Consider the following 19,277-nt stretch of genomic DNA (forward strand, 5'->3'; position numbering starts at 1 on the left):
TGTCACATGTGGAGGAGGATCTGTTTACCCTTCCGGAGCACCTGAGATTACCACAGTTTTTGGTGGAGTTCGTGTTGCTCAATCTTTGGTTTTGTGTGTTGTTTTGTGTACTGTTGTTTTTCTTTTTCTTTTTTAGCCATGACGTTGTCAGTTTTTTTTTCGACTTATGAGTTTGAATGTCCCTTTTGTATCCTTCGTCTCTCTTGAACTGTATTGGAAAAAAAGGCGGATTTGTTAAAACAAAAGAAACGGATGATACCAAGTTGACATTTAAAATTCATAAGTGCAGATAACCTGACAATGCCCTGGCAAAAAACGAAAGACAAACATGTTCACAAAAAAGACAATAAAAACTAAAGACTGGGCAACTCAAACCCCACCAAAACCTTAGGTTGATTTTCCTTGGTGATTCGGAAGGATAAGCTGATCCCAATCTACCAGTGTCAACAGTCTTGTTGCTTGTTGTTAGTACATATTCGGTGATTAGTCTGATTCGGTTGTTGTCACAAATGAGGAAAAGCTGACGAGATTGTGGTGACGATTATTAGAACATATCTTTACTACATAACCTTTCAGTTTCACTTTTAACGTCTTTGTCATGGAATAGAAAAAAATAAAAAACACTTAGCTTATAATTTGGTATCGTATCATATATTGTAATAATTGTTCATAAATTATTTTTTCTATTTTGTTTTTATTTCACTATTTTTTTTTTAATTTTCTTAAATATAGAATTAAAGAAAAAAGGCAAAGAGGGAATAAGAATCTTAACAGTAACTTCATGTTCACTATGCGTGAAACAACTTCACTTAAAAACATTTCTGTCTCCATTTTCTTTGAAGACAAGAACATATCCGCTTATTCTTCTTTTTGGTTCTATTTGTAACGTTGTTGATGCCTTTGGTATTTCCAAGTTAACAATAGACCATGGAGTATTACACAATAACCAGACAAGCTTTGTGTATATAAGCTAGAACCTCTGACGGTAGTTATATCAAATATATAATTACCTAAGCAGGTTTAATTGATGCATGTGATAGATATACAAAAACATACCTTCTGTTCCACAATCACATGAAGAACATGATATATAACATGACGCAGCTGTAGCCATGGATATCGCACCTAATCCTATATCACCTAACAGGAATCTTTCTGAAATTTTGAATTGAAATACAGCGTATGCGGTTCGTCATTCATTAATTTTTAACTTACATTCGAATTCCTTCATTAGGTAATCTAAAAATAATCAAGTAAGTCTTCCATGCGTTTGAGTTATAGATATATATATTAAATTGTGTCGTTATGATAACATACTCAATGTTCTACAACTTTGTACTTTTATTTTCCTTTTTAACTTTTTTGATTCGAGCATCATTGATGAGTCTTTTGTAGACGTAACGCGCATCTAGCGTTCAAATTTTTATCTATGATAAGGTTTTTTTATACTCACGCTCATCGTACAAGTCCCTTCTATTAGTTGGTATTATTATCATTAATGGTTCTCTTTTGTTAATCATAAATACAATGCAAAAGATATTAATATAATAGATATTAAAAAACTATAATAAGAAAAATTGTATACGTAGTTTCTCTGAAACAATAATCAAAAACTGTAAAACAACCAAGTGGAAACTTTTCTTGAAAAATTGAATTGAATGAGAGAAGGGTTGAAATAGTTTCATAAACGATAGAATAAGATTGATACAATAGAGGCAACATTATTTCACTGATGTTCAAATCTCATAACTCCATTCAGAACTACAAGTTAAGATGATATCGGATATGTTCCTTATGTTGTAACTACAATACCCTTTCCTTTTCACGAATGTGACCTACCGAATTAGATTATTTACCGGATTTGTAATTACATAAGAACACGACGGGTGCCACATGTGGAGTAGGATCTGCTTTCCCTTCCGGAGCACCTGAGATCACCCCCAGTTTTTGGTGGGGTTCGTGTTGCTTTAGTCTTTAGTTTTCTATGTTGTGTCATCTGTACTATTATTTGTCTATTTGTCTTTTTATTTTTGGCCATGGCGTTGTCAGTTTGTTTTCGATCTATGAGTTTGACTGTCCCTCTGGTATCTTTCGTCCCTCTTTTAAGGTTAAAAAACGTTACTCGCGTAAACTCTAACAAGACCGAGACCGGTTACGACTATAAGGATAGGGTCTCCTGCTATACATGCATCTGAATTATACAGCAAACAAGTTCAACATATCCAAGTGCCAGGACCATTATAAATTTCAAAAAAAAATACATAAGAACATTCACAGCAAGATTTAATTTAACTATTTTAAAGGATGATAATGTTTGATTTCGATTAGTCAAATTGACAAATTTTTATTCAGTAAGAAATATTTAATTCTATCTATATTGCTTACTTGTTTCATCTTTTCTCGTTTTCTGTTCACAGCTTTTCTCAATACGACCAATATCTATGTTCACATAACCTGTCTTCATTAATAAAAGGTTAAAAATAAACAAATTAAATTCGTTTAGTTTGTTATACAATACCTGTAAACCTGAATGATAAATAGTTTGAAAAAGTCATAATGATTTACTAATTTCAAATAAAATATTTAGGATAATAATTATGAGATTTAAACAAGATGCATGCATAATCCATATCTGTTCAATAATTTTTAAAATAAAATTCATATCAAAAATTATGTCATTACGTTAATTATGTCTCCAATTTGAAGTTTCAGAATTTAATGCATTCAGTATAATACTTTTAAAAGCCTACACCTTTCAATGAATTGTATAAAGGATGTTTTTGAATTTTTGCCAGATATTCGGAATCCTCTTGTTTTATCAATGTAGTGCTTTTAAAAATTTTACCTGCTAACCCCTACTTTTCTTTTCTTAATTTTATTACATATAGTTTAAAAAGCCATATTTGAAAATCTTATAAAATCCTTGTTATTTTTTTATAGTTTTTTAAAAGAAAAGGAGACAATATTATAAGAAAAATCTAGAGAGAATCATTTCCCGCCAAATTTACAACGGCTTATATCTCGAAAAGAAACTCAAGGACCCTTCATTCTTTTCTGCTTTCTTAGTTCCTTTATGTATATATTTTCAATTTATAACAGTTTTTTAAAAAGCTTGCTATTTTGAAAGAGAGAAGCGAACATCCTTAACGAACTTATGTTTTAGCTTTTATAGCTGACTATGAGATGTGGGTCTACTCATTGTTGAAGACCGTAAGGTGACCTATTACTGTTAACTTCTATGTCATTTGGTCTCTGGTGGAGATTTGTCTCATTGGCAATTATACCACATTTTCTTATTTATATATTATTTGCATTCTTATGAAGTCACCGAATGAGACTTTTTTCCGGGATTTTAACTTGTCTTGTTAACATCACGACGGGTGACACTATGTGATTGGGACTGCTTAATCTATCAAAGCACGTAGAGATTGTTAGGTTTTAGCCTGCAATAACCTCGCATTTTCTATTCGTTCCGTTGGTTGTTAAAGTCTAAACGTTTGATTTTTGTCGGGTCTTATTAGTACTACACCCAGAGTTCAATTTTTAAAACTTTAATGTACCGGAAGAACACACACCTAAATTTCGTATCAATGGAAGAGGAAAATGTCTAAACGTTTGACTTTTGTCTAGTCTTATTACATGGACTTTCCACTTGGAATTTACCTTGGAGTACGGTATTTTTGTTAATTCTTTTGCATTACGTACCAGGCCGTCAAGGTCTACACTGTAACCACCCCTATAGTAACTTGTGATTTCGAGACAGTCTTTTGTTGTCGTGATTAGATGTTTCTCGTCTCTGAAGTACGGTGTGTCATATATAACTAATGGTTGATCTACTGGACACAAACAATATTGTGCTTGCGTCAATGATACATACAAAAACAATACAACAATAGTAACTGAGTTCTGAAATTAAAAAATGTATGTTGTATATATGCAACTTCACAAAACGGATTAATCGGAGAAAAAAAAACAACATCTTCGATTTAACCATCAACTTGACTGATTTTCAGCACATCGATGGGAAAAGGACAAAAGAAGTCGTTGAAGTCGCTGAAATCATTTTGTAAAATAATGTTTTTTTTAAACATGCTAATCTCTTAAATTGAAAGTCTGGGAAAATAAGTTTGACAAATAAGGGTTCAGAAGTGAGTTTTGAATTGATATCAATGGTATTTCTCTATTCGTGGAATTATCTAAATATAAGAACTTCCAATATAAACGATTCGTTATTTATTTTGTGCAGTATATTTACTGATTCTTTCGATTTAAAGATAATTAAAGGGTTGATCATAGTTCACTTGAATGGCTGACTGTTAAAGATTTTTGTAAGCATTTATACACGGTTTGAAAAAGAACGCCTTAATTCAGTCGAAAACTGACTGAACGTTCAGGCAATGTCTTTCGGTAGGATCTATAAAGCATAAATCCTGCAGATAAAAGGAATAACAATATATCAACGATTACATAGATTGGACTAAGGGCGACTCCAATTAAGTGGCGTCCATTAAGGTTTGAATACTGGCTGACTTTGCATATCTTGCAAATCACCACGGACAGATACATGGAAGGAATCCTCCGTCAATGTACTAATGTATCAACGATCACGGTAGTTCTTATCATTGCTAGTTCATTTATTGTGGTAAATATTCTATCTTTGAAATTGTAAATCGATTTAAAGTGTGTATTGACATTATTATACCTACCATTCTAGAAGATTTTCTGTCCAAATTAATTCATAAAGGTGATTACCTTATCAATTTTTGTCCTATATTATGTCTACTAGGCCATATGATATAATAAGGTAGAATATACGAGGAAATAAGTAGAATGTATACCAAGTCTCACTAATTATGTTGATTATATAGGTTTATTTACATTCAAAGAACTGCATGTTTTGGCAACCATCGTTTTAGTATTTGTTAATGTCTAGATACAAGACAATAAAATTGAGAATGGACATGGGGAATGTGTCAAAGAGACAACAACCCGACCAAAGATCAGAAAACAGCCGAAGGCCACCAATGGCTCTCCAACACAGCGAGAAAATCCCGCACCCAGAGGCGGGCTTCAGCTGGCCCCTCAACAAAAATGTGTACTAGTTCAGTGAAAACGGACGTCATACTAAACTCCGAAACATAAACAACATAATATAAATGAACTAAAATTAAAAAAAAAACATACCATACTAACAAAGGCCAGAGGCTCCTGACATGGGACTGGCGCAAAAATGCGGCGGGGTTAAACATATTTTGTGAGATCTCAACCCTCCCCCTATACCTCTAGCCAATGTAGAATAAAAAAAAAACACACAGCAATACGCACAGTAAAACTCAGTTTAAGAGAAGTCCGAGTCCGATGTCAGAATAGGTAACAAAAGAAACTAAGCAAAATGACAATGATACATAAATTAACAAAGGACTACTAGCAGTTACTGACATGCCAGCTCCAGACCTCAATTAAACTGATTGAAAGATTATGTCTTCATCATATGAAAATCAAGCACAATCCCTCCCGTTAGGGGTTTAGTATCATACCATCATACAATATATGAGAAGAACATAACCCGTATCATGCCAACAACTGGTTTTAGAATAAATGTGTTTATTTCCGATGCAAAGACCCTATGGGTGAATCAATATTCATTCCAAAATATGCCATCTTTAATGACCTGACAACAGTATTGTATCTATATCCCTTCTGAATAAGACTGTTTAAAGGTTTAGATAGCTTTTTATGTGAATGACGACAGTTTTGGGCTTTGTATAGAATATTACCATAAAAGATTGGATGTGAAATACCTGAACGTATAAGATGTCTGCATGTTGATTTATATTTACAAATGATGTCTTGTACCGATGATAAAATTTAGTAAATGTTTTGACTAGTTTGTGATATCGAAAACCCTGGTGCAATAATTTTTCAGTGATACAGAGATTTCTTTATGTATGCATGTATATGGCTTGACTTTTATGGCCGTCATGAAATATATAAAGGGTCTTGATGGGTTTAGAGGATAGAAAATAAAAGTAAAAACATTAGAGAAAAATCAACCCCAAAAAAATTTGAGGAAAATGGACCAAAAATTAATATGCATATTCAGGACGAGAACATGTTAATGTACTATGAATTTATAATCTGCTTTGTACTAGACCGACACGCTGAGTCGGATTTTTAACGTGCTAGTTCACAAGGTAACAGTCGCAGACAGACATATCACCTTACCCGGACACATTATTCTGACTCCGAGCCGACCAGTCTTTGCTCTTACTCCTTAATGTCGCGTGCTTGGCGGAGAAGCAGCAAATACCAATTTTAAAGTCGTTGGTTTGACCCGGCCGGTGTTCGACCCCACGACCTTCCGCCATCGAGGCGAACACGCTACCACGAGACCACCGAGGCAGTTGGAGGAAAATGGTCTACAAAATTAAAAAAATATAGAAATGAAGACCTCCAATTCAAAACCCTTGTGTATGTTCCAAATGATAACGGATGTGTTCCACTATCATATTCAGAACGATCCTTAAATCAATAAAATCAAGATGGCTTCCTAAAAACGTTTGTATGATGTTTATGACACCTTGATTCAATAACTTCCTTGTAGGCAGTAACGCTCTACCAAGGAAATCGTGATAATGAAATCAACACGTTATAATTTTCATGCGTTCGACGCGCTTCTCTGGATCTACCTTCATCAGAGACGCTCAAAGCCAAAACTTTGAAAGCCAAGGATCTATAAGAACCAAAACAGTTGAAGATCAATATGATCAAAATATTAATCTTTGAATTTCTGCTGGTTTAACCAGATCTGAATGTGATAGTTACAATGACCTTAATAACAAATAATAACATTTGAACTGATAAATTTCATAAGGTTTGGTGAAAACCATTATAATTCTCGAAATATTTTATATTGTTTTCTATACAGACATTCTTTTGAACATTATCTAGCCGTTCGGTGTCTTCTTTTTCATGTGTCTTACTTAGAAAAGAATTTTAAAACAAGGGCAAGGACAATGATTGTTTGAATAGTAATATAATTTTCCGGACAAGTTAGATACCAATTTCAGTGTTTGCTTCCGGATTAATATGCATCAAGTATCATAGAGATCAAAGGCTTTGGACGTCAAGTCTAAAATATACGTATAGGGGAAATGCTTACCCTTCCAGAACACCTTCACAGATAATCCCTGGAATAATGGAAACAAAACAGGACAGTCCAATGGTCCTAAGGCTAACATTTTTGGAGGTAGTTACAACCTTAGTGTCCTAAACAAGTAAAATGTTGACACTGCCAACTGATTCCCCTTCGTGTATATTTATTGAGAGATAAAAAGTGTATTTCAAAAGATTTTTATTTCAATTAATCAAAGTACTAGTATTACTAATGTTTCATCTGTATATATGTTTTACATTTCATATTGTAATATCAACTTTTAAAAAATGGTTTTTGTAACAGTGATCATGACCTTTGACCTGTTATCTTCCATCTGTTTAAGTTCCATTCAAATAATGCAAGGAAAACTCAAGTTATCTACAAACTAGTTGTTTTCGTAAACACGGACGGGCAAACGATTATCATATGCTCCAAACAAATTTTGAGAATTGTAACAGATTTTCAATTGCAACGACACGAATTTCTGAAAATAGCCCATCAGGTATAGTTGCTTGAAGGAGAAACTTTGGTAAGCCAAGAATACAAAACTCGCCTTAACAGAATTACATTAAATATAATTAAAAAATCTACTTTTGTTTGTTTTTGTAAGTAAACTACGCAGTAGTTTGGATAGAGGATATTTATTACCACTGAAATCATCGACTGAGAAAGAATGGTTGACATCATCTATTGTGAAGGAAGGATTAATGAAAGTGCGGTCGTAATACAGCATAGATTTTAAAATGGAAGGGAATGGAATAGCTGGCAATCTACAGATGCATGGCGTAAACAAAAAATAAACTTACAAATTTCGTTTGATATATTTATTAATATCATGACTTGGTGAATGATTTTATTTGCAATGTCAAGTTTTTCGAAGATGAAGAGGAAACTGTGAGCGGTTAAAAGGAAGGCTGCGTAATGTAATGAAAGCACAAAAAGCAAATAAGTTTTGTTCCATAAAGAATGATGACATTGTAATAACGTTAACACCCCTAGATACACCTCTGCTTCCGAGATACCTTTATAACTGATACTGTAATTGGTCTTCTTTCAAATATAAATTGATTTGCTTAAGGTGGTACCAAACACCTTGACAAAAATTAATTTGGCTCGTTTAATATTCAAACAATTTTGACAAAATATTAACTTTGACCCTTTGACAAAAATATAAATATTTCAAAACACTTGAACCACACACTTTATCAGAAAAATTTCATTGGATATATAGCAGTTTAACAAACACTTATTTTGACTATTGAGAAGCTTAATATTTCCTTAACAATAGAACGTGATTAAAATGTTCAGCTGATTTTTACAGAGTTATCTCCCTGTAGTGGTATGTACCACCTTAAGTCCCCTATCACGAACAAAGTATAGCAGGAATATTTGTACTTGTTGTTTAAAGTAAAAAAATGTTCTCCAATTCAACCCCTTTTTCTTTATATGAATATTGCAATTCAAATCTTTCTTTTAAAAATATCTGATTGACGACAGACCCTTCTTGGATTAAATTTTTTGAAAATGAAAAATGAAAAAAAGGCAATGAATTAAGAGGTTTTAAAAAGAATTATCCCCGGCTTAGTATATTTCTAGGATTTTGATTGGTTAACGCACGTCGTTACAAAACCCATAGCCCCTGGGTGTTGCTAACCCATATCCCCGGACGTTGCTACCCATTACATCGGGGAACTTCACGTGCGTTTTCCTTAGTTCCATGGTTGTTCCTTATGAAATAATGAATTATGAAGATTGTCCATGATGTCTGTATAATTGGATACTTAATCCACTAACGATTTTATCTTATTATATGTCGATTATTTGCACTCATTTTAGTAAATGCATCACTATGCTGCCACATTGTCAATGAATGGGACTACTGACCTAGCTATGCAAATGACCCACGTTGACGTCACGCCGTCTATGATGTAACTCTATGATGTGACCTATAATGGTTTACTTTTATAAATTTTGACTGTTAATAGTGTTCATCTTAGTTCATATGAAGCGCTAGGTTATTGCTCACGTCATATGTGTGTTAAATTTATTGCCTTGAATTATCCGTTTCCGTGAATTTGAAAATGTACGAATCTGCTACTCTCGTTTTCGCGCCGAATTTATTGTGGTGATGCAAATATGAAGGTAGCTTACCAAACTTACCAAAAAAATGCTTATAATTATTTAGTATCAATTGAACTAGCTGTATTTATAAGAGAAGTTCTGTTATGAATTTCTTCAAATATGCTGTAGGTGACAATAACTAATATTCGAATACCTAATCTAGAAAGCACTTATCTGCAACAAGTTTAGGTACACCAGTTTCTTGTTGCAATACTTAACTTCATCTTTCCTCAATTGTATTTTGTTTTGATACGATCATAAATGGTGAGTCTTATGAGGATTAAACGCGCGGTTGGCGTACAAACATGATAAACCCAGTATATGTAATGAGTTTTTACAATGATATTATCGGTACCAATTTAACTGCATCAGGTACGCATTTCGACAACAAATGTCTTTGCAGTTATGGTCGAGGCCAAAATGTTTGAAAATCAAAAACCGATTTTTGAAAACTAACAAAAATTAAAGAGCTGATAAAAACAAAAAAGTACTAAATGTGTTGAAAAAGCCAGACAAGGACCACAAGTTCGTTGTCACTACTGGTGAACGTTTCGTCTCATAGGGTTTCAACAGCCCGGTAGTCAGCACTTTAAATATCATCGATGTGTTCATTTTTCGTTTACTGTTTATATAATTTTGAATTATTCGAAACACTAAAGTTTTACTCCTAAGAAAAGATTACCTTAGCCGTATTTGGTTCAACTTTTTTGAATTTTTGGTTGTTTAATGCTCTTCACTTGCGTAATATTTGGTGTGGCTTTGCAACTATTTTGATGTTTTTGATTAACGCCATCGGTAGTAAAAAAAAACAAATCTGTATCCATTTGTGCCTGGACGACTTTTAATTACAAATGCAAGTACAAAAAACAAAAGTTTATCAATGATTGTGCATTATATAATTGGTACTAAAGAACAACACACGGAAAAGACCTTTTAATAAACATCTTTTCTAAGTTTGGATTCATTCTGTTCCGTGGTTCTCATAAAAATATATATTGAAAAGCTGACGATGACGGACGACGGCCGCATTGTATAGTAATAACTTACATTGACTTTTTTGCCCAGCATAGGGCAACGTTAAATATTTTTCAGGGATAATTATCACCTGTTATCATTGTGCTTGTTTCAGCAGCTGCAACGCTAATTGGTAGGAAAAACATTTGACATCATTTTTATAGTAGAGTAAGACACTTATATTATAATTCGAAAGGCCTATTGGTTTCAGAAGGGAAGACTTTTGAAAAAGTTCATAAACAAAGCACGGCAATTGACGTGATTTGGTGATAAAAGTTCACAATGACTCCTTTTGTAAGGTGAGCACATACTAATGCAGTGTAAAATGAATTGTCATAGTGTAATGTAAGTAGAATTGAGAATGGAAATGGGGAATGTGTCAAAGAGAAAACAACCCGACCAAAGGACAGAAAACAGCCGAAGGCCACCAATGAGTCTTCATCATAGCGAGAAAATCACGCACCCGGAGGCGGGCTTCAGCTGGCCCCTAAGCAAAATGTGTACTAGTTCAGTGAAAATGGACGTCACACTAAACTCCAAAACATATAAATGAACTAAAATTAAAAAACATACAAGACTAACAAAGGCCAGAGGCTCTTGACTTGAGACAGGCGCAAAAATGCGGCGGGGTTAAACATGTTTTGTAAGATCTCATCTCAAATGTCTTTCAAATGTGAGTTTGAATTTAGGGAACAGTATATACTGATGTTCAAATCTCATAAATCGATTAAGAAGATACAAGTTAAGGTAACAAACAAAAAAGGAGGAAATCGTATAAACTCCACAAGGAGAGAGACCGGATGCGTCTACATGGTAAGCATCTCCTGCTTTGCATGCATCACCCACTGTGCACTTGAAATGCATACATACAAACAACAGCTACAAGTATGTAAACCATCAATTTTTCTAGACTGTATCTTATATTGAATATGAATTATGCTGTGTTCACCCATTTATTCTTTCGTATAAAAAGTTATGAGACAAACTCATCAAATTGTATGTTATAAGAAATAAAACATTTCTGTAAAACGGCTGCTATTTTCCAAGTATGTGGAGCCAAGGTGCCTTCGTTGTTGCTGGAAAATATGAAAGCAAATATTTGGTAAATCTACAAAAGGAAACTTTCAACTATCGATTATGTCGAGTAGGCTTTACTCTCTTTGTAATTTGTTGATCTTAGTCCTTATTTTTTTAATTAACTTCTTTAAAACCCTTTTAATTTTCATTGTTTTTTTTTATCTCATTTTGATGGTTCAGTGCCATTAAATGTTCAAAATTCTATGTTGTAGACAGATCATATACAGATGGGTGCAGATGCCATCCAAAATTAAATGCACTTTGAAATATATTAGGTCGAGCTCGTCTGATAGGTGTCGTCACCAACAAACAAACAGTTCAAATTCACACAGATATTGTAAGCACTTGGTTTCAAGCTAAAGGTGTCAGACCACCAAATTCAAAATCCCTATCTATTCAACCATATTTTTTTTTTCAATTTTCACAGTTTTCTAAATATTTTACCTTAAGTTTAACTTCTTAGAAACCAGGCATATCCTGAATTGTACTCGTATCACATTTATACATGCCAAATTTCAACCGACGTTTAAAGTCTTGTAATGAAAAACGACTGTTCAGAAGGCAACTACTACTGAAAACAACTCCTGCTTTTCTTGAAACCTTAAATAATCATTCTATGGGGCGCATTAATCCTCATTTGTCAATGCAAACTCATAAACAAGTAAATATAGTCTCAAAATGGTCTAAATATATTTCAATTTCACCAAAAGTTTAATTTTTACAATTCTTTTTTTTTTTTTTTTTGTTTAAGTAAACAATGACCAAAAGCACTATGTTTTGTCAGGGATGGGTTACTTTTATATTTTAAATTGGAGTTGGTGAATTGGTGGTCTGATGCTTTAATCTCTTTTTTGTTGCTTTTTAGTTGTTGTTTTTTTTTTCGTTGGGGAGGAGGGGGACTTTTTAGAATCTAAAAAATCTATGTGCAGAAATTAATTTTTATACATAAATTTGAAAAGACCATTACCACTAGTATATTAAACTATTTTCATAAATTTAAGGCAATGTTAATTTATCAACTTGTGACAATTTGTATCAATGAGATTAAAATACTTACTCAATGTTTTTGATAAATCTATGTGAAATTCACATCTCTTCCCAGTATTTATAATAGAACCAAGTGGAGAACTTTGACAGTAACATAAATAAGACAATCCTTTGTCCACACACAAGCCGCCATTCAAACAAGGGGAGCTTTGACAAGGGCTGTTGTTCGTAGCTTATAAATAAAAAAATAATTCATCACGTTTAGCTAGTGCAAAATGCATTCATGTTGTTATTTGTTCATTTATGTATTTATTCATTTATTCATTTAGAAAATTTAGAAAATGTAAGATCTATAGTTTGTTGATAAATACACAAATTCTGTATTTACAAAATACAAAGTCATGTTGATATTGCGATAAAACAGCCTAACATTATTATATATATCAGCATATAATCAAATAGTATAGTCTGTTTATAAACTGAATAAACATGAACATGGGGAATGTTCTACTGTCTGTAGCTCAACTTTGGAGTTCTTTGGTTGGGTTGTTTTCTCTTTTTTGTTGTGGTGGAGGGTGTTGATAATAAACTCATCATAGATCACATTTCATGGAAGGAAATAAAAAAATACTCATATTTGCCTTTAAAATTTTGATAACATGTATGTATATATAGCTAGTTCCTTACGTACTCACCTTTTTTTTATTCCCTCAGTTTTTGTTTGTTACCTTGATTTGTCTCTTCCTAATCGATTTACGATATTTGAATATCGGTAAAATTACTTTCGCCTTAATTTACTGCATGAACCTTCCAGTGTTTCATATATATATCACTGATGTTCTTTCTTATTACCTATTTGTTGTGTCCCAATTTTTGGAGATTGGGTGTCTGGAGTAGACGTGTCAGCAGGTAAAGAGGTAGGTGATACTGTTATTTTTGTCGTCTTCTGGTCAGTTGTCTGGTAACCTTGGTAATGTAAACAAGACCATGAAATAGATACATTTGGTTGTAACTTTTACTCATGAAAGAATATTCAAATATTAGCAAAGTTTAAGAAGAAAATACGTTTAATATAAAGCTGTTGTTTGTCGCCTCTGAATTTTCATAATTATCAAGTCATATGTTTTTATTACAAAGTGCCACCCATTTCAGGCAGTTTAATTCATCTAAATAAATGAAATCTAGATATATGATTTTTTGTAAGTTGGTTTATAATACGATTTATCTATTCAACTGATGATCCACAATAAATAGTAACACAATTTTAAGATATAACAGTTTTTCCAGTTTTACATGTATGATATATGTATACCTGATGTTTGTTTTAAAATGTTTGTAGTTTGTTTGTTCGCAGATTGGATAGTAGCTGTTGGTATTGTTGTCTGGTTTTGATGCTGAGTAACTTAAAGAAATATTATTCATTTTAAAATTTAATGTTGAATTAAAACTGTACGAATTCGTGTGAATAATTAATGCTGTAAATCTCTCTATAGGAACGTGTAAAGTAATATTACAGTTTGCATCTTGTGATAACGTTGCAGAAATATTTGTAATTTTATTTCCTTTAAACAGAAGCAGGATTTTGACACGTTTATAATCTCTCTCTCTCTCTCTCTCTCTCTCTCTCTCTCTCTCTCTCGGTCGATCGAAATTGTCTCTAGAAATCACTTGAGAGAGAGAGAGAGATCTCAAAAAAATGATTTCCGCAGTCAATAAATAAAGGATATTTGTAATAGTTTATTCTTTAATGTAATCTTAAAACATCGTCTTCTCTCGTATGAAGTGACCTCTGATATAAAAGAGAACCATTGCATTTAGCCCAAACATAAAGAATTGTTTACAAGGCTGGTGAGAATACTAGTATGTGTGTGTAAAACAAATGTTAAATAGAGCATACCACTTTTAGATTGTAAATGCATATCAATTTTATAACATGGTTTCGGTCTGTGTTAAAGTACTCAAAAGTTATTTCATTGGTCAAAATGCTCATGGGAAGTAAAATGTGATGATAGATGGATTAATGGAAATAACACATTTTTAATGTGTTACACCGATGTACTTTTCTTGATTTACCTTCATCAGTTACATCATACCCCAAAACTTAAAGGCCAATGATGTGTAATTACCAAAGGTAGGCGTTTTATATAGATATAAGAAGATGTGGTATGAGTGCCAATGAGACAACTCATAGCTTACTTAACGGTACTGGTTTTTCTCGTTGTTGAATGACGTTCGATGACCTACATTTGTTTAATTCCACGTCATTTGGACTGTGTTGAAAAGTTCTCATTGGACATACCCTTGGTCAACTGTGACTAAGGTTTCCATTTGTAATAATTTGTTTAATCAATTCATTTTCAAGTATAAATAGCAGAATTGTATTTCCATAACAAACGTTAAGATATATTTAGATTTTTGTTGTAGCATATCTACAAAGAATCATACATACGTATTTGGTTATTGGAGCAGAGTAAATCCTTACAAAGCTTGCATGGCTGTCGATTGAAGCAATCACCTGAAATTTCGGATAAAGGAGTACTAAGCTGTAAGAAATATTCACTTCAATACATTGTTAGTATTTTGGTATAAAAAGTAACCCCTCTGAACAGACACCCCTCTTCCAACGTATTTTCCTCTATAATAGTCTTATATATAAAGGGGAGTAATTAGTACAGGCAGCAGGCAAAACTTTCAGTGACACAATGGACTGAAACCCTGTTAATAACAGGCCGTTCTACCGAATCCCCAATGAAAAACATGACTTAATCATGCCATATTCAACTATATTCTTATTCTTATTCTCGAATATTTTTCGGTTATGACAGCTGGTAAAGATTACAAATCTTTGATTATTCAATTGATGGGATAGAGAATGGAAACTAGAAATGTATCTAAGAGACAACAAACATGCAGCCCAAGGCCACCAATAGGCCTTCAACGCAACGAGGCGGGTTTCAGCGGTCCCCTACACAATTATCGTATATTTGCTCAGCAAAATGGACGACACACCGAACATACAAATGAACCAACATTATAAAATCACACAAGACTAACAAAGGCTAAAACTGTTTTCTTGAGCTTGATATTTGAAATAGACACTCAGCTATTACAGATACCAAATCTGGCAGACACTAACTTCGCTTGTTATAACCTTGTACTTCAGTTACAAATCGAGGAGGGTGTCGATCTTGTAGCTGGATTCTATTGTAATTATTAAATGGTCTTTTATTAAAATTACATTAGCTGTAAAAAGAGAAAATGAAGAAATACGTTACTTTAACTAATGCCAAAAAAAATGTTAATCGAGAAATGATCGATTGGTGTTCCTGTGAAAAGATACAATGGTTGCTTAGGGTTAATTGTAGGTGTAATCATGTTAGAACATTCAATACATTGTGATAACAATCGTCTATAACAGAAAATCATACCAGATAGCGTAGGCAAATTAAACTCCCAAAAATATACCCCTGAGTGAAATCAGGTCTAATGAAGAAGATTTGATGCGTATGCATATACCTCCACAATCGCATACTCCACATGTAGAGTAGCATGCCATCTTCTCTGCGCCGGTCATCATTCCTACCATTGAGGATTTCATTCCTTCCATCATTCCTTTCATCATATTGGCGAAGAAAAATCTTTTAGAAATACTTTTGTTTCCTGTAAATGAAAATAAGACTTTCTAAATTTCGTCCGCCCGAATGACTGTTCTGGATTTACCTTTACCAGGCATGCTCAAATCTGAACAGTGGAAAGCCAGACATGTGTAAATACATAGAAACGTTTTGAGCCGTATGACCGAAAGATAACTAAAAAGAATAGCACAATTATGAAGAAGAGTAAGCAGAGTTTGGGTATGAATGTGATTATCCTGTTTTAAAAAAAACCCAAAGACAATGGAAAGTTGGACGTTTGAGTAAGGGCAAAAAAAGAATCTTCATTCCCCCTTCCCCGCATTTTGAACAATACAAATCCATCCTTTTAGACTTGGAACTTCTAATTTCATATTTATCGGTTTTCGTTTCTTTAACTATGCAGATTTGCGGATGCTTAATTTTGTATTTCATTCTTCTTTCAGAAGAAGGCAAAGTTCATACAGTACAAGATGCACAACAAATGATTTGAGTCTCCAAATGAATGTGGATTGATATGAGCCGTATACAGTTTTCCACGACGGCTGGAAAGTGAAAGTTATTATATTCTCCTCTGAATAAAAATAGATGAATTAAAAAACACGTGAAAGGTTCCTGTGCGCACACAACAATGTTAAGTTAATAAAAGAATGGGAGAATTTAATTAATGCATACATGGTGATTCTCTTCTGGAAAAGAAGTTGATGACATAGATTACCTTTCATGGTTTCTGATGTACAGTTGTTTTTAATACGAATACCGCCATGGATCACAAAGCCTATCTGTAATCAAAAATAATATTGTTTGGACATTTTTTTATCAATCCCTGCACAACTTCAAACATTCCTATGTTTTCCCTTTCATATAGATTTAAAGCTATTTGACGTATAATTGATTTCACGTGGAATTATACTCCTTTTATCATTGTACATCTCACTAGACAAATTCTGCTGAAGTTTTGTGCTAAAGTTTATAACTTTTACTTTCAGACTTAAAATGTATTGAAACAAAATATATTGTTTTATATCAAATATTCAAGAATTGAATGCAGTCTTTTTGAAAATTCATACGAAATGAAAGCAAGTGAAGAACTACTTCCACGCTTCATGCAAATGTAAATGTCACTGGCTTTTCATTGCGTATGAACACAAATTAAAAAGTGAAAATATGTTGTATATGTGGTGTTAAATCGAGTTACAATTGTAATTACTTTACAAACAAAACTAATGAATACAATTGTGCCATGTTAATAAGCGGCAACATATAATATCAAATGCGTTAATTTGTAATCAGGAACCGAAGTAATTAAATTTCAAAATATATTTTATTGCGTAGCAGGTTCAGCATATCTATAGCCAATGACCAAACCATACATACCAGTGTAATTGGTTTTCAAAACGGTCTTAGTTCTGGATTAATAAATAATAATATTATTAATTTGTATATTTTGACTAGTTTCATTCGTTCAGGAAAACTATATTTTCAAAGGTCGATTGAAAACGACTGATAGAAACCATACTACATATGATAAATCTTACCTCTCCTTTAATAACAACACCATAACCTCCTGTATAAGAGGCTGTGATCCTCAAACAGTCTTTTGTTGTTGTTACAATTTGGGTTTCGTCTTTGGAATAATGTATATTATATACATGCAACGACCCATTAGTAGAACAAACACAGTCGTATGCTTGTGAAAGGGTTACAAACAGACTTAATACAGCTAATGTGATGATATTCTGAAATAAATGTTATATTGTTAAAAAAAAAAGGGAATTTTAAAAAAATTAATATATTCTACAATTATTTGCTTTGTTCTGGTTTGAATTTTAATAACTTTTAAGTTCAAATATGTGACTGCTTTTTCGTTTAATTTATGCGATTTGGAAACTGGGATCCTTTGAAAGATGGAGAAACCTCCCGAAAGCCAAATACTGCAATGGTATCATATATGATTATTTAAATAGGATGTGATTTTTCTATAGATCGTGTCCGATAGTCGATGATCAAAAAAATCTTTTAATGGTCAAATATAACCAAAACAGACGAAAATAAAAACAAAAAAAGAATAGAAAAGAGAACAGAACAGAACAGGGAAAAGAAAAAAGTATACAGGAGATATGATTTTTTCTTGAAAACAAATAGTGCAATAAGAAAATAAAAGTTACAAAATAAAATAGAACATGGGGTATGATTGCCAATGAGACAACTCTTCACAATAGACCAAATGACACAAAAAATAACAACTATAGGTCACCGTACGGCCCTCAATAATTAACCAAGCCCATACCGCATAGTCAGCTATACAAGGCCCCGTAATGACAAATGTAAAACAATTCAAACGAGAAAACTAACGGCCTAATTTATGTACAAAATAATGAACGAAAAACAAATATGTAACACAGCAACAAACGACAACCACTGAATTACAGGCTCCTGACTATGGACAGGCACATACAGAATGTGGCGGGGTTAAACATGTTACACGTACACACAAGTACATAGTAATGTGGAAACTTTCTTTGTCTACATGGGTTTTTTTTTATTTTTTTTTTGTATTTTGTAAATGAATTTCTTACTATTGGAAAAAATCATTTACAAAAAAAAATTTACCTCCTCATTAATTGTCCTTTTAAATTTTTACCAAGATTAGTTGCTAAGATCAAGAATGTCTCATACAACCTCCTTGCTAAGATAAACTTTTAAGTCTGAGAAGCACTATAAATTGAACTTTTCAAAAAGTCACGCCAATTATGACCAATTAGGCTATTTATAACTTGTCAATGAGTAGAAAAAACAACATTTGATAAAGTTTTAACAGTAAATTTTCAGAAAAAATAACTTAAGGTATCGATGTTATGTGTCAACAAATAAGTTGATGCATCATATCTATAAACTCATCCTACAAGTGTGTCTAATAAATTTGATACATGCAAATTCGTCTTCACCAATATAGTTAGGATATTATGCCGATGTTCACATTTTGAAGTTTGTCTATATATATTCAGATTCTAAAGCCATTAATTATGCATGTCTCCAGTTTCAGAATATTCCAAAAAAAAATTCATTTTTCTTGACCTATATTTTTTTCTTTAAGTTTTTAACTCCTTAGTTAACAGGTCTAATTTTCTTGGTATTGATCGATACACGGTTTTGTGATTCAAAAGTTTTATAATATAAAGCTTAATTCTTGGTGTATTCTCTATCATAATATTTTGGGGCTAAAACGTAAATAATTCAACATAGAGTTAGTCCTTAAAATTCTTTTTTAGCCATTCCAGGGGCTTTAG

This window comes from Mytilus californianus, unplaced genomic scaffold, assembly GCF_021869535.1.
Source record: "Mytilus californianus isolate M0D057914Y unplaced genomic scaffold, xbMytCali1.0.p SCAF_10, whole genome shotgun sequence".
Lineage (NCBI taxonomy): Eukaryota > Metazoa > Mollusca > Bivalvia > Mytilida > Mytilidae > Mytilus > Mytilus californianus.